General features: G+C 43.6%; 1 pseudogene; it reads left to right on the plus strand.

Moving 5' to 3' along the window:
• Window positions 1-370: 370 nt before the first annotated feature.
• On the plus strand, window positions 371-7,836 carry LOC118552445 (poly(rC)-binding protein 2 pseudogene; annotated as a pseudogene).
• Window positions 7,837-17,500: the final 9,664 nt, after the last annotated feature.

Consider the following 17,500-nt stretch of genomic DNA (forward strand, 5'->3'; position numbering starts at 1 on the left):
AGATGCATGACAATTTTATTTGTCAATTAAACCTCAAACTGAAAAAAATTCATACAGAAAAGTGCATCTGTAAGATTTTTAAACCCCTATACAGCAAGCAATGCCATAAGGAAAGTTAAAAGTAGGATAAAGTAGGAAAAATGTACAAGATGTATTAAAACAATGAATATCCATATGTAAAAAGCTCTTATAAGTAAATACTGCAGTAACAAGAGAATAGGTCAGAATGATTAAGAACCTCAGTCACAGGATCTGGCTGTCTGGATTTGATTGTTGGCCCCCGCTCTTACAAACAAGATCCTGGTGGGCACATTACTGAATCTCTGCCTCTATTTTCACATTTCTAAAATGGGAATCAAAATAACTCTACATGGTCATGGTGAATATTGAAACAGGTAATGCCTATTAAGGGCTTAGTGTAGTGACACACTGTAAGGTATCAATAAATCCTAGCTTTTTAATGAAAAGAATAATGCCCCCCCAAAATGGGCAGAGGACATAAATGGGCAATTCATCAAAAGCAACAATAACAACCCAATACACGTGGTGGGGAAACATAAAAAATGCCCTCACTTATGGGTAGAAAAATACAAAATAAAAGATGATATTATTTTTGTTGTTATCATGGATCAGATTGGCAAAGATTAAAAAATAGATACCACCTCCGGTTGGGGAGGGTGATGGAAAACAGATTGCACACATTTCTCCGTGGCTGAGATTTAGTACCCTTGTACAGGGAAATAAGATATCCCACCACCACCACCTTTGAGAACCACTCATTGCCCTGGCTTCTGGCCCTCTCTCCTGTGACCTGGACCTCTGAATCCAGCAAGGAAAGGGTTACCTTGGGGACTCTGCTCTACGCTGAGGTCAGTATCCATTTTGTTGCTGAGTATTTTGAGTATCATCTCTGGATAGAATCTTTCTGTAGAGTATTCTTGCAATATGTCAGAGTTTGAAACACGTACACCAAGGAACTAATTAGAAAAATGCATAAAAGTCTACATATTCAGAAGTTTATTGCAAAATTGGAAACACCCTGTAAGTCCTATGAGACACTTTGTTTAAATTTGTCATGGTAAATCCATACAGTGTAATATTATGCACATCCTAAAATGAGGACATTAAAATGCCCCAGGATGTAATTAAGGGGAAAAAAACACGAGGTACAAATCACCATGTTTAATATCATCACTTAAAAAAATATATAGAAATCATAAAAAAATATGATCACTTTGGTTGTATATTTTTTCATGTAAAAAATATATATGTATATGGATACATACATACACACATACACATATGTATTTTTTATATATACGTAATTTTTTAAAAGATTTATTTATTTGAGAGAGAGTGTGTGGGGGGAGTGGGGGGAGGGGCTGAGGGAGAGGGAGAGAGAGAGAATCCCAAGCAGACTCCCCACTGAGCGCGGAGCCCATGTGGGGCTCGATCCCACAACTCTGAGATCATGACCTGAGCCAAAATCAAGAGCCGGACGCTCAACCGACTGAGTCACCCAGGCACCCCTATATAGACATAATTTTTAACAGTATTTATCTGAGCTGAATTGCAAAAAATCAGCACAAATTATTCCTATCTCTATCTCTGTACCCTTGCACTGTGACTTTGGCTCTCCTCAGATCAAAAGGTGAAATCTGTCTCTTGACCACTTAAATCTGCGCTTAGCCATGTAACGGGTTTGGCCGATGGGACATCCGCAGATGTGGTACCAGCAGAGGCGAGAAAAATGCTTGGGCTTTGGTGCTTTGCGTCTTGTTGCTGCACTTGGAACCCTGAGACCACCATGTGAAGAGATGAAGAGCCTGTTCTCCAGCAAGCGAACAGCCTGCTGGAAAAGTCATGTGGAGGAAAACTGAGGTGTCCTGGTCAATACCCTGCCAACCACTAGCTGTGAAAAAGGCCATGCTCAGCCACCCAGCCTCAGCCAAGCATCCAGAAGACTGCAGAGATACACTGAACCTAACCTGCCAAACACAGAATGAAGTCATGATCATTGCTTCCAGCCACTAAGTTCTGGATTGTTCAATATGTTATCTCAGGCCAGTAAAATTTGGATGCTTAAAAGTTTAAAAGCAATTTTGTATAACTCTGCGTTTTCTAAACATTCACAAAGAACATGCATTACTTTTTTTTAATTTAAATTCAATTAGCCAACATATAGTACATCATTAGTTTCAGATGAACATGCATTACTTTTTAAATCAGAAAAAAATTGCTTTTTCTATTAAAAATTTTCTTAAGTAATTTAAATTTCTTAAATTACTTAAAAAATTTTTAATTAAAAAAAATGAAAACCTCTACCAGATTTAAGCTGTTTGGCAGAATAATAATATTAATAACTAACAACTAAATAGCACTTACTATGTACTAGACACTGTGTTTTTACAGATATTATCTTAATCTCCACAATAATTCAATTGCAAAGAATACTGTCATCATTCCCTTTTTCCAGTTGAGGAAATGAAGGCTGAGAAAGGTCTAATGACTTGTCCAAGGTCACACAGCTAGTAAAATGGCAGCTCTGAGTTTGATCCCAAGCAGTCTGTTTCCCGAGTCTGTGCCTTTAACTGACCTAAGACAGAGACAAAACTATACATAAATGTAAAAGGTCATTTCTCAAGGATTTGGTATCTGAAAGTTACAGCTGTGAGATATCCAGGATGCTCTCTGGTCTCTCTTGGGTTCCCTAACTTCATATGACTTCATCAAATAAATTGGTTTTGGGGTGGATATGGTGGAGAAGATGTGCTGGAAATCAAATTGTTCCATTTTGCTGCTGGTTATCAACACTTACAGAGATCTGTTGAGGGTGATGGAGGGTGTTAAACTTCTAACTAAAAGCAGGTTTGTCAATTGACAAAGTTCTTTTAATTTATGCTTTCCCTCTCCACCAAGGCTGCCAACTAGAGAGAGCTATTTATAAGGTTGTTTATCCCATGTTCTATTGTGCAAGAGGCATTTTTATGCCACACTTCCAACACAGTTCTGCCCACACTACAAACAGTGAGCGCTCAGCAAAAGTGTACATGATGATGGCGATGATGATGATGCTCAGACATATCCAGCAAGTTCTCAACACGGGGTGGTGTGGCTGAGTACTTAAGAGCAGAACTTTAGAATCAGACCTGGGTTCAAATCGTGATGCCATCATTTACAAGTCACTGGTCCTTGGGCAAGTTAATTTCTTGGTGCCTCTGGTTTTTTCCCATGTCAAACAGAGATAAGAGGGTGGCCGTAAGGATTAAGTGATATGATTATTGTCAAGAACTTGGCCAGATGGGCGCCTGGGTGGCTCAGTCGTTAAGCTTCTGCCTTCGGCTCAGGTCATGATCCCAGGGTCCTGGGATCGAGCCCCACATCAGGCTCCCTGCTCCGCGGGAAGCCTGCTTCTCTCTCTCCCACTCCCCCTGCCTGTGTTCCCTCTCTCGCTGTGTCTCTCTCTGTCAAATAAATAAATACAATCTTTAAAAAAAATAAAAATAAAAAAACTTGGCCAGAGCTGCTACTCTCTATCATCATCATCATCATCATCATCTCAACTTAAAAAGTTTAGAAAAGGGCACCTGGGTGGCTCAGATGGTTAAGCGTCTGCCTTCGGCTCAGGTCATGATTCCAGGGTCCTGGGATCAAGTCCCGCATCAGGCTCCCTGCTCCGTGGGAAGCCTGCTTCTCCCTCTGCCTCTCTCTCTCTCTGTCTCTCATGAATAAATAAATAAAATCTTTAAAAAAAAAAAGTTTAGAAAAAACTATGATTTGATCAAATTCCACATAATCTGTAGACTTCAATGTCATCCAAAGCAAAACGTAGGACATCTTAACTCTGGATGACAAAACTGAGAGCCTAAAATTCTTACTCACAATCCTTTCTTGTGGCCTTGATAGTATAAAATTAGCACAAGATGGTGGCCTTAAGTGGTCAAATGGAATCAAGATTGGTATTCCCATCTGGAGTCACCTGATGATCCTTGCCATCTGCTGAGAGAAATTGCCCCCAAATACTGTTAGGACTTGAAGATGTGAGACCCTTTCCAAACTCAGCATGGTCATAGCCATAGACTGTCCATGCCTGAAAACAACAGAAAGCAGGCCTGGGACTATTCTGCCTTTTCAGGACTGCCTCCCACAGCCATTATTACCCAACATGACAGGCTTTTGCTCTTCCAACAGACAGAGTTAATATGTCCAGTCTTGGATAATAATTGGAAGTCTGCAACAGTTAAACTGTAACCATGACAGAGTCATGTTAAAAAAAACCAAGGAACAGATTTTGTTAAATAAAAACAAATGGAATTAAAGGAAAGGTCATAGTTTTTGTATTTCTGTAACAAATGCAATCTAATGATAATCCATATCTGCTAGAATTCCTGGTTGTTTTTTTTTTTTTAGGTTATAATTAAATTTCTCCTTGAATAATCATCTTGCACACTTTCCCTAGGGGAAACTATTTACATTTCATCATATCTTTGAAAATGTAATAGATCTCTATTTTAATCAATCAGCCTTTCGTATTTGGATCATTCCTTGAAAAGACTGATGAACAGGTTTGTTTTTAAAAATATAATTAAGCAGTGAATCTGACTGGTACCAGAGGTGCCATAAATCAGCAAAGTTTTAGAGATAGTTTTGATAATGAACGGCTATCATGCCAGAAATACCTTTGGCAGATTCAGAAATGGCTGCGATTTGTTCAGTCAGTCTCCCTATATCCATACCCTTGTGTAGTCGCCGTCTACACTGACCCTAGATTTGGCCATGTGATCTGTTTGACCAATAGGATAATAACAAATGTGATACAAGCAAAGATTTGACAAGCACTTGCACATTGGGGCTATCCCTCTCTTGCTATTCTTGTTTTTGTTTTTTTTTAAAGGTTTATTTATTTATTTGAGAGAGAGAGAGCTCAGCTCCCTATTGAGCAGGGAGCCGAACACAGGGCTCGACCCCAGGACCGAGATCATGACCTGAGCTGAAATCAAGAGTCTGATGCTTAAGCGACTGAGCCACCCAGGCGCCCCTCTTGCTATTCTTAGGACTCTCATTAGAGCTGCCACGTGAACAAGCCCATCCAGGGCTGCGTGATGGATGATGAGAGAAATCCATGTCTGGAACTAAAATGGCTGCCTCCAATATCCTAGCTAACTGCCGGCCAATGTCCTAGCTGGCCCAGCAGTGGCCTGTGGACACATGAGTGACACCCAGTTAAGACCAGCAGAAGACTCCTCCATCTGAGCCCGGCCCAAATTTCCAGAGCACAGAATTGTGGTTGTCGTTTTAAGCCACTTTTGGGGGTAGTTATACAATGAAAGCTAACTGACCTCGTGCCCCAGTGAGAGCAGAGTTACAGCACCAGCGTTAGGGCAGATGTGGGGTCCCATCAGAATGACTTTGCTTATAAATTGAGAGAGGCCTAAAACAAGAAGTAAGCAAATATGGGTTGCTCCATCCATGCACAAACAATGATCAATGTAACGACTAAGAAAACTGGAACAAACGCGGCAGAAAGCATGCGTATGGGTGCGGGCTGACACCTCACGACTCATTATTCGGGATCAATTGAGTAAACACCTGAAATTATGAAAATTTTAAGAATAGTGAGGGCCTCCAGGGCAGCACAACTTAAAACTTAATTTGCTTGCTACTTTGCATTTTAGGCTTTGCATAAAGCTCGTGAAGCCCTTGGCTGGACCAGATCAACAGGCTCGTAAAACTGGGACTTGCTGTGTGTTTTTTTCCATCACTTTCTCTAAGTATATGCTCTGTAAAATGTCCCTTAGGAAAAGGGCTCCGTGGTCATATAAATCACTGCATACTCTTGCTTCCTCTTGGAATGTCACAATGTACCCTGGCATATTAAAGACCTGTTCATCCTTATTTATGCCAGTGTTGCAATGTGTTTGACCATGGAATCCTTTCTGTAAGTAACATATTAAAATCTCATTAACCAATGTTTCTCAGAGCATACTTGGAGAAAGCTTTTTCTTAAGCTTTCTTAAAATGAAATACAACACACAAATGGAAAGGTACATGAAGTGTAAACATGTAACATAATGAATTATTGTAGACCAAACACTCCTGTAACTACCAGCCAGGTCAAGAAATAGAAAGAACATAGCCAACCTCTCCACTAGACTCCTCTGTCCTCCTGGCCCATTACAAATTCCTCTCTTCATTTCCCTCAGTTTATGGGAATGACTTCCTTGCAGTGTTTTATTGCTTTGCCACCTACGTATGCATACCTAAATTATACACTTGTTTTGTCTGTTTTTGAAAGCCACATAAATGGAATTATACAGTATGTATTGGAGGGGCATAGGGTAGAAGTATCTTCAACGTCAACAGATAATGTCAAACTCTTTCCCAAACTGACGGCACCAATTGAGACTCCTCCCAACGGCGTATGAGAGTTCCAGTTGCTCTACATCCTAGATCATACTTGGTAATGTCAGATGTTTTAATTTTTGGCAATCTATTCGATGTATAGTGGAGATTTTAATTTGCATCTCTCTGATTAGTAATGAGCACATTTTATTATGTTTATTGATCATTTGGATATCCTTTTTTGGGCAGCTTATGTCCAAGCCTTTTGCTCATTTCTCTACTGAGTTTCTATTTCTTTCTCAATTTGTAGGAGTTTTTTTAGTCTATTCTGGATAAAAGTCCTTTGTTGGGTATAGGAGTTCCTAGTATCTTCTCTTGCTCCTCCTTAGCGGGGTCTTTTGTTGAACAAAATCTCTTCATGTAAATATCATCAGCTGTATCACTTGTTTCCCTTTCATGCTTAGCGCATGGTGTGTCTCCTTTAATCACACCTGTCTCCATGTCCAGCAGGGTTCTGGGGAGCTGGACTTTGAATGGTCAAGCCTTTTCTTTAGTCACTGGTCCTGCTGAAAGCCTCAAACTGCAGGCCCAAAGAGAAAAGGGGAGTGGGTGGAAAGGGGAAAGGGCAGAAGGCCAGGGGAGGAACACTAGGGATTGGCGGGAAGGCGACAGGGGCCCTGCGGGTAGCCAGAGGCTAGGACTGAAAATGGATTAAAGGTCACATTCACCATCCAGCTCCTCACACGGGTAAAGGAAGTTGGCAGGATCATCAGGGTGGCTCTCTCCCTGGGAAAGGTAGTTTCAAGGTCAAGGAAACACTAGGAGAGAGTGCAGGGGCCCAGGTCCCGGTGGCTGGCAGTATGCTTCCCGACTCAACTGAGCAGGCCGTGACAATCGCTGGCATTTGGCAATCCAGCATGGAGTGTGTCAGACAGACCCGTCTGGTCACGGTGGAGTCACCCCGACCCTGGAGGTCAGCCAACTCTCCGCTCATCCTTGCATCGTGGGAGCTCTTCTCACAGGTGCCCATCCATGTGCCTCGACCCTGGGCTGGAGGGACTCCCTCCAGAGCCCTATACCATTCAAGGATGGCGTGCCCTTCCTTGTGGCCCATCCCACATGGGCCAAGCTGAAGCTGCCCCCGTTGGCAAAGCAACAGTCTCGTTTTCCTCTGATGCTTGGCCACCCTGCATTCAGTGACAACGAATCCACTCTCCAGAGGTCAAAGGCTGTGGGGCAGGTTTGGATGCATCGACTGAGACGACTCATGAACTCGCCATTCCAAGCATTTTAATTGGCTGCAGGATGGGGTGTCAGGGTGCCAAAATCAGTAAGATGCGCCAGATGTCTTGGGTAGAGATCAAAATTGCAAGCGCAGTGAAAGGACCTACCAACGGGCAGCCTACCACCACTGGGCCTGCCGCCAGCACTAGCCCGGTTCAGCACCTAAGTGCCAGGCTCCCCTCAGAGATGCATAGCGTGGCAAGGGACTGACACAATGCAGATTCATCTATGAGCTCTTTTGGCTGCTCACCCCTCTTGATCCATCTGGGTAGTTTCTGAACAGTCAGCAATTTCGGTTTTTAAATAGTCCGTAAATTTTCAGTTTCTTTACACTTCACCATAAACTTGTGATTTTTAAATTGTTTCAATTCCTCTCTCCATTCAGCTGTTAGAGCTCAGTTCCATATTTAGTTTTATATGCTTCTCTGGGTTTTGTTTTATTTGGGGGTTTTTTTGCACATGAATATTTTTGTTTGTTTGCCATAGTAGAATGCAAGAGTAGCATGTTAATACAATCCAGTTTAATCTGTAATGTCAGATTTTTTAAAATAAATAGCTAAAAAGGGGACTGGAAAAAAATTGTAACCAGATAAGGTTTCCCTCATAGTTATCTTTACCATTGCTTCGTAATCAGAGAAAGCTCTCGAATCTTGATATATTCTCGCTCTGGGTATCTGTTTGTTTTATTGTCCCGTGACAAAAGCTACAAGGACAGGAACATTTCGTTGTACTGGTAGGCTGGGAACGACCTACAGGAAGTCAAAGAACTGACATTTACTGGTCAGCTGCTGCGTGCCAGGCGCCGCGCTGTTGACCTACGTTACGGAGTTAATTCTCTTAACGGTTCTGGAGGGCGATATCATTATCCCTCTTTTATAAGTGGGGAAACTGAGGTTCACCGAGGCAAGATAACTTGAGCAAGGTCACACAAGTCAGTCAGCCGGTCAATGGCAAAGGCGGGATCGGAACCCAGGGTTCATGGCGTTTCCACTGCAACGTGCTGCCGTCCGGTAAGAGCAGGGGACTCGGCAAAGCTGCTCTGTGGAAGGGAATGATAAAGTGGTGCCTTTGCTTCATGATAATTGGTAGGAAAAAAATTCTTTACATTCACTTTCTGTTTTGCTGTGGGTTACCCTAGAAGCAGAACCTAAGAGAAGGATTTTTGAGAACTCGTCATTTCTTCGGCTGGTGATTCGAGGGAACAGCAGTGGGGGAAGTGGGACTGGAAGGGGAGGCAGCCAGTGAAGGGGACATTATGGACCCCTGGGGGGTCACCAGAGCTCAGTTCTGCTGGGGAACTCCCAGAGCCCATGGTTGCCGAGGACCCAAGGGTTACCCCACCCCAGAGTTGCTCCAATGGAGGGGAGAGGCAGCTGGGTATTCAGCCCCCGACTGGCAGCCTTCATTAGAGGAGGATGGCTGTGGGGGGATTAGCCCTCCAGCACTTCGGGCTTGCCCTGAGGGTGGGCCCAGATGCTCCTAGGGCTAGACAAATTCCCGCCGGCGCTGGCCGAGCTCTGCAGGTGTTTGCAGCAAAGAGCCTTTGGCACAGAGATGGATACCAAGGGGATGTGGGAGAAAACCAATACTCTCTGCTACACCCTCTACCAATAAAAGCCAACAAAAAACAGAAATCAACATGAGCTCTGCTAAAAGCCAGAAGGCTAGAGAAGGGCTTAACATCCCTCCAAAGGGCTATGCAATGTAATACTCCTGAGACGTTCGCCCTGGCACCTCCAAACCTAGTTCGCCACACACACTAAGGAAGTGGCACCCACCCACACACACTAGAGTTTAATAATTTAGCTATTATTTGAGAGCGATCCTATTAACAGTCCATTCATTTTCTCCACGGCAGTTCATTCGTTGAAATTCACCCACTGTGTCTTGTGACTATTAGTGATACTCTGGGTAGTATTATTTATGAGTGTGTACAAAAAAAGATTTGACAAAGATTTCATGTGCAACCTGATATGAAAGACAAGATTTCCAAATCTGCCGGGGGTGGGGGGGGCGGCCGGAGCGGGGCAGGGCGGGGGGGGGGGAATGGGCTGGGCTGGGTTCAGTCTCAGACCTCTTATAGCTGGAGTCTGTGCCCCCCCCGCCCCCCCACCTTCCCAGTCACCATCTGGGGGGAGGGGTGGAGAGTGGTGGTGGTATTTAGAGATTTTAAATACCCGCTAAATAAAGGGGCTTTTTAATGCAAATTAACCCACTTAATCCCTTTCAGAGACTAGCACTTTCACAACAGCTTTTCAAATAGAAGAAAAATGTTATAATGGGGAGGAGGGTTGACTACTAAGGAAGCAACAACTGAAGTTAACTCCTCGAATAGAAGGCTGTGATGCTGGCCAGATTTGGAGAGCAAACATTCAAAAGGAAAACTGCAAAACTGAAATAATTTTCAGCTTCAGGTCCTCGTTCCATGTACAACTAGTGCTCTGCCTTGTACAAAGGGGCTGCAAGTTAATTCATCTACTCTGGTACAAGTAGTTTTACACTCAGGAAGAAAAGTAAAAATAGGCTAAGTAGTTATCAAAACAGTCGCTCCAGTGGAGGATGTTGGTATTTGGGGAGACTGTGGGGGGGGGGTGGCGGCCAGGGGCTGTATGGGAAATCTCTGTACCTTTATATTCAATTTTGCTGTGAACCTCTAAGTGCTCTAAAAATAAAGTCTCAAGTTAAAAAATATACGTTTTATAATGCTGTCTAATTTTTTAAACCTTTGCATAAAAGTTGTGAGGAGATAGGACAAACACAGCATCTTCATATTACAGACAAGAAAAGCATCGAGTAGTTCAAGTTCAACTAACAAGTGGAAGAGCCTTCTGATTTTAGGTTCAGGATGTCTTTTGTGGCATGAAGTCCTAGGGAAGCTGAGGAAGAAAGCAAAGAGAAATTTTCCTGTTTTGCATGTTTTGTCCCTGGGAGAAATAGGAGCGGACCCTACTTAATTCTGGCCAACAAAGTGTGTCCCAGTAGGAGGGTGAGGGTGAGGGTGTGTGTGTGTGTGTGTGTGTGTGTGTGTGTGTGTGTGTGTGTGTGTGTTAGGGGTGTCAGCTTCACGGGATCATTCTCTATAACCCTCCTCCCAGAACTCTTATGTGTTGAGGTGGTTGTACCTTGAGAGACCTTCGTTATATTCTACCCCACCCCCTTCCACACACCTGCCTTCACTGGTTGGTTGCCCAAGGGCAGAGTGGTCCACAAGCATGGCCCGTGCAGAGAGCGTCCGAAGCTCACCGGTGGAGTAGAGCACTCTGGGTGCGCTGACTTCAGAACCGCTCTGGCAATCCTTTCCCTCTGCCTGAAAAATCTCCTTTCTCACCTCTACCCCTGCCTGACGAATCTTCCTCTTTAGGGCCTCAATCTAAAGATAACTTCCCACTGCATCAAAAACTGGTGATGTATTGTATGGTGAATAACATAACATAATAAAATAAAATTAAAAAAAAATAAAGATAACTTCCCCCAGAGATGCCTTCTCTGGCGCTCAGTATAAATTAGTTTTCTCCCATTATTCTTTTCCCTGCATCCTGTTTTTTCTTCAGAGAGCTTATCAAAATATATGATTGTTTAGACATTTGCCAATCTGTTTTCTCGCTAGAGCTCCTCTCTACAGACTATAAGGTTCATGAGACCTGAAACATCATTTACCACCAATAACCCAGCATTCAGCACAGGCCCTGACATGGAGGTCATACTAAATGTCGAATAAGTGAATGCGTGAATAAATGAATTAAATACATTAAATGAATGAAACTAGTCATCCCTTCTAACTTCACATAACAGCCTTCTCTATCTCCAACCAGACTATGAATATCAAGATACCAGAGGTATAGTAAAGGAATGGGGGATCAGGAGAGATTTTTACAGATGGTTCTGAGGACTTGGGCTTAGAGTCTGAGTAATATGGGAAGGCACTAAAGGGTTTGAGATATCTTTTATTCTGCCCTCTACTTCCCCTAGCACTCCCTCCCATCCCTAGTGACTTCTAGAAGGCACTCAATAAATTTGTTGAATAAATGCCTGAGTGCATGAATGAATGAGTGAGTGAATGAATAAAAATATTATCTCTATCCCTAAAGGATTTAATGAGCATTGGGATAAGATACAACTCGTATTCATGGAATTATTGGAGAATTCCAGGAATGGGAGGGGGTTGTAAATCACATGGCAGACTTCAACCAAATATCTGGTGAAAGAAACTTGGTAATCATGTTTCTATATTTTGAATTGGTTCACTGTCTGCCTAGTCTTCACTATTTCAGTTATAAACAGCTTCAGAGCAGTGCCCAAGTGATTCAGATCCCTGGGGGCCTAGCACAGAGCCCAAGGGCGTGAGGTATACCAAAAAATATTCTTCCAGTTCTCATGATGCTTCAGCAGGTTGGATTAATTTGTAATGCAGTGCATTTCACACACCGGTCCTCTAACTAGACCCTGGGTAATCTCTTTCGGGGAGCTACCAACTGTGGTTCTCATCGTCTTGTGCAGCCAGGAGACAGCTCTGAAGATTCTGGTCTTTCCCCTGGTTGTCCTGACCCTCCAGGCCTCCCTGGTGATGGGGGTGGGAGCAATGGTTGTTGGTCTGGAATCACTGGCTCTTCTGTACAAAGACCAGGGGTGGTGCTCCGGGGTTGTGGGAAAAGCAATGAACTTGTTTCTAGATTGAGTTCACTATCGATGTGTCTACAGACCCATCATTTCATTTCTCTGTGCCTCAGTGCTCCTCACTCATACAATTAGAGGATGTACGGTGGATAACAGAATTTCTAAGATCCCTTCCTGTTCTTCTAGGACTCTAATTCTTTTTTTTTTTTTTAAAGATTTTATTTATTTATTTGACAGAGAGAGAGGGAACACAAGCAGGGGGAGTGGGAGAGGGAGAAGCAGGCTTCCCGCTGAGCAGGGAGCCCGATGCGGGGCTTGATCCCAGGACCCTGGGATCATGACCTGAGCCGAAGGCAGACGCTTAACAACTGAGCCACCCAGGCACCCCTAGGACTCTAATTCTTGATGTGACATGAGAAAATGATTCCTTAAATGGCCACAATCCATCTTCTAACTTCCAGAACATTCCTAAGCCATATATTTGCTGTATCTCTGGACCATTTCCAGAGAGCTCAGATTTTGCTCATCCGAGAGGCTCTCTTATTTCCGAAATGCCAGACCCTGATCACTTTAGTAACTGGAGCTTATTTTTATTTTTTGGCGTTGGATTTCTGACATCTGGAACAACTTCCTGTCAGATCCCAGAAGGTTCCCTCCCAGAGTGTCTTCAACAGCAGCAAACAATTTACACCCACCCAGGACCCATCATGCCTAAGATGTCTTAGGGCATCTTATTGCAATTAGGAGAAAATGAAACCAGGAGCTCAGTCTGATGAAAACTGAGGTTGGAAACTAGCATTAAAATAGAAATCATTAATGCAGGCGCAACGTAGCTCAAAGTGCCCATTCATGTGAGGAGCGTGTTTGGGAGGGCAAGGAGAGAGTGCCAGTAGTCATGTCTGCAGTCCTGTGGAAAGGGACAGACTCAAGAATGACATTAAGCATGTACTTGTTGGTAATGTGCCAGAGATTCTGATGAGCTGATAAAACAGGAAAAGCCACTGAAAGGCTCCTGGGATGGTGCCCTTAAACATCATTACCTTATTGGGCTAGGAACTGACTATTTTAGGTTGCATCTATGCAGACGCAGACTCTAAGAAAAGGATAGAAGTATAGTAGTTTACTTAGGAAGTGATTCCAGAAAGCACTGTAGGGGAATAGGGAAGTGAGACAGGGAAGGGAAGGAAGCCAATGAAGGGAATATTAGTGAGCAGGGTACCATTGTGGGTGCTGAGGCTCAATCCTGCTGGGGACCTCTGGGAAACTGTGTAGAACTTGGCCTAGAGTGTGCCACCTGGGGGGAGGGGCATGGAAATCGAGGTGTTTACCTTCCAACTCCCATCCATGACTGGGTGCGGGCTGCCCCTAGAGGCATTGCCGGCCTCCCCTCCTGCAGGTTGATAGAGAACCCTAAGGAGAAGAGCCGGCATGCCCTCAGGTGTACTAGAATAATAAGTGCTGAGGGGATGTGAGTGCAGAGCTGATTGAGCCTGCTACATTAACCTTGACCATGGTTCACATTGCTGGGTAGTCAGTTCATAGTGCATCAGGCGTCAGGGGGGAATCATAGATTCTTCAAGATGAGTGCACCTTACCGATCTTTGGCCTATCCCCCTCATTTTCCAGATAAGAAAGCCAAGGTTTAGAATAGCACTGTCTAATAAAAATATAATGCAAGCAAGCCACATATGTAATTTAAAAAATTTTAGGAGCACAATAGAAAAGTAAAATGAAACAGGCGAAATTGATTTTAATAGCATATTTTGTTTAATCCAACATGTTCAAACTATTGTATTTTTTTACTCTTTGTTCCAACTGTTGTATTTTTAACATGGAATCAACATAAAAATTGTCACTGCGATATTCTGCGTTTTTTTGTACTATGGCTTTGACATTTTCCACTTGCAGCATATCCCATCCTGACTGGCTACATTTTAAGTGCTCAGTAGCCACTTGTGGCTAGTGCCTACCATATCGGACAGCACGAATTCAGAGCATTTCTATCATTGCGGAAAATTCTAATGGACAGTGCTGGTCTAGTTAGTTTGGGTCATTTGCCCCACGTTAGACAGCCTGTGGGTAGTAGCGGTGGTTGACAGGAAGCCAGAAGAGAACGCTAGGATCTCTGGGTAAGCTAGAACTCTGAGCTTTAAATATTCCCAAAAATAGGAGGAGGGAAGGAGTTCTTATGGGGCCTCAAGCTGTTGAGCTCCAAGATCAACTTGACTGGTTGCTCAACCTCCTAGATGTAAGAAGACCCTGAGGTCAAGCTCAGGTAACTCTCCTGAGGGAAAGGACCAGGTCTCTCTTGTTCATTACTGCATCCCCAGCCCAGGACCTGGCCCATAGGAGGCCCTCAAGAGAGCTCTGTTCAATATTGATTACAAGCATGCTTTGGGTGGCTGTCGTAGAGTCATCAGCAGGTGAGGGCTGGGGAACAGCTGTGAGGTAGTCATGAGCACCGCAACCATTTTGGAGGTTACCTGGGTGAAGAAGTCACGAGCAAACAAGTAAAGGGGAAGTTGGACCAAGGCACCTAAAAGAGAATCAAGTATCTGCCCACTCACCAATCCTCACTCAACACGCCATTCTACAAAGAGAAACAGAGACACAGAGTCATTGAGAAAATTTTCCAGCAAGACCACTGTGTGTGCCTGGAGTCAACTGCTTTGACATTGGGGCCAACACACACATTTAACAAGAGGCGATTTGCCCTGGGTTTTATTCCCACAATAAATCTTATCATTTTCTGCTCCTTACACTGCCCGTCTTCTCTTCTCTGCATTACACTAACAGCTCCCTTTCCCAGCAGCAGTGGTAATAAATGGTATGTTCACAATGTAGAAGTTAAGGTTTCAAGGTGAAGCCTTTGGAAGCGATTCCTTTGTAATTTCATTTATGGCCATGCCATATTTTATGGTGCAACTCACTAACTCTGTGGGTGGCTTTGTGTGTGTTCCAGAGAAAGCGAGAGTGCAAAGCATCCCCACCCTCCAATCCTCACATAACCCTCCCAGTGGAATTTGGAAGTTAAAGCACCTCCCAGGTTTTTAAAAGGAGATTTTAACCTCTCCTGGTGTTCTTGTGGAGATGCTTGCTATCCAGCCAGCCATGACAAGAAATGTTAGAAATGTGGCTGTTCCAGGAAGCTTCTTCTCATCCCTTAGGTCCACCATGAGGCCCTTTGCCTAGAAATCCTACAGCACTAATTGTCAAGCCAGACCTCTGTCTTCTGTCCACAATTAGACAGCCATTTCTCTTGACAGTGGTAACCAGGAAAGAGATGTTACTTTTCTGCCTCCTTCCCTGCTCCATACACACATCCCAAACCCACCGGAGCACTGGTAATTTGTTAACTGACTAATGAATGATTGGCAACCTCTCTCTTTAGTGTACAAAAATCATTCAATTAGTATGGTCTTTTTAGGGGGCAAACAATGCGACGTGATTGGTCCACATCCTCCAAGAAGAGGCCAAGAGCCCTGCAAGGAGGGAAGAAACTCAACATACATGGCTGGAGTCTAGATCAGTTTCAAGTTCTGTGTAAAGCCAAAGCATAGCCTGACTTTGTACATAGATTCCCCCATCACACACACACACACACACACACACACACACACACACACACACACACAACGAGAGATCCTTTAGGACTTCTTGAAGATACAGTCAATATATTCTTTATCTGGTACATAGTGGCTGCTCAGTAAATATTTGTTAAATAAAATCAGTGAAGGTGGCCACCATGACTTTGCTTATCTTGGGAAAGCTGCATGATCAAGTGAGAGAAGCATGGGCAACAGACCTGAGTTTAAATCCTGCCTCCGTTCCAAGCTATCTGAATGGCCTTGGTCAAATGCCCTAACCTCTCAGAGTCTGGATTTCCTCATCTGTAAAATAGAAATGATAATATCCACCTCCTAGAGTTGTTTTGATGATTAGATGAGATGTTCTCAAGAAAACTTCTAGGTACCTACGAGGCACATGGGAAACATCAGTTACTTTCCCCTCGGTCTGGAATGTTCTTGCTCACTGGGCAGACTCCCTGGCACCCTCTAAGGCTCACCTTGACTATAACAGGCCAAGAAGAGGTGATGGCTCCTTCTGCCCTGCTTTCCTTGTATCTCTTCAGGCAGCTACTATTGCACTTCTCAGCCGAGATTGCAATGATTTGGGACACTGCTCTCTATCCTGGAGGTCAAGACCAACCTTCCACCATTTTATGTCCTCATTGCTTAGCATACTGCCTGGTCTGTGTAGGAGGCACTCAGTAAAAACTTTCGTTTCCATGTAGGAAAAGAGATTAAGAAGGACACATACCAAAATGTTACTGTGGTTATCGGTGGTTGGTGAAATTACGGGTGGTTTTCCTCTTTTTTGGGGAGGGGGGGCTCATCTGTATTTTTTAAATGTTTTTCCCTACAAGGGTCATGTTTTATTTGAATAACAAAATGATTCTGTAAAAGTACATGTATACTCAGTGAGAAGATGGATAAATGGATGGATGGATGGATGGATGGATGGATTGATGGATGGATGGGTAGATGGATGGATGGAGGGATGGATGGAGGGAGGGAGGGAGGGATGGGTGGATGGATGGGTGGATGGATGGACGGACAGATGGAAGGACAGGTGTATTTAATAAATGTAAATCGTTTCCATCCCTCTAGACTCTCAGTGTCTGGGTCTGAGGTTGAGTTTGCTGCAGGGTGAGAAAAGGTATTTCCACTCCCCATGAGCCTGTTCCCTATATCCTGCCAAATGGCTTTGAAGCTCTACTCCTGTTCAAACCCACATTTTCTGAATACCCAAACCAGGAAGGAAAAATCACCCCCCCCCCACTTCCACCTTGGTCTATGCCAGGACTCAGCAAACTCTGTATATAAAGATCCGAATAGTAAATATTTTAGTCTTCAGGGGCCATATAGTTTCAGGTCACAATTTCTCAGTTCTACCCTTGTAGCATGAAAGCAGCCATCGATAATACATAAATGAATGAACATGGCTGTCTTCTAATCAAACCTTATTTACAAAAATGCAGCAGGCCAGATTCAGCCCAAGGGCCATATAGTTTGCCAATCCCTGGCTTATCACTTTGCCAATATTGTTCTCCTTCCCTGAAGGCCCTGAAGGCCCCTGCCTGCCTCCTTAGATTCTGTTCATCCTCTCTCTTCCAACTAGAGCATGACTACTTATCATCTATGGTGTTAGCCTGCTGTTATTACACTTTAATCACATGTATATAGTAGTAGATGCTACA

This window comes from Halichoerus grypus, chromosome X (genome assembly GCF_964656455.1).
Source record: "Halichoerus grypus chromosome X, mHalGry1.hap1.1, whole genome shotgun sequence".
NCBI lineage: Eukaryota > Metazoa > Chordata > Mammalia > Carnivora > Phocidae > Halichoerus > Halichoerus grypus.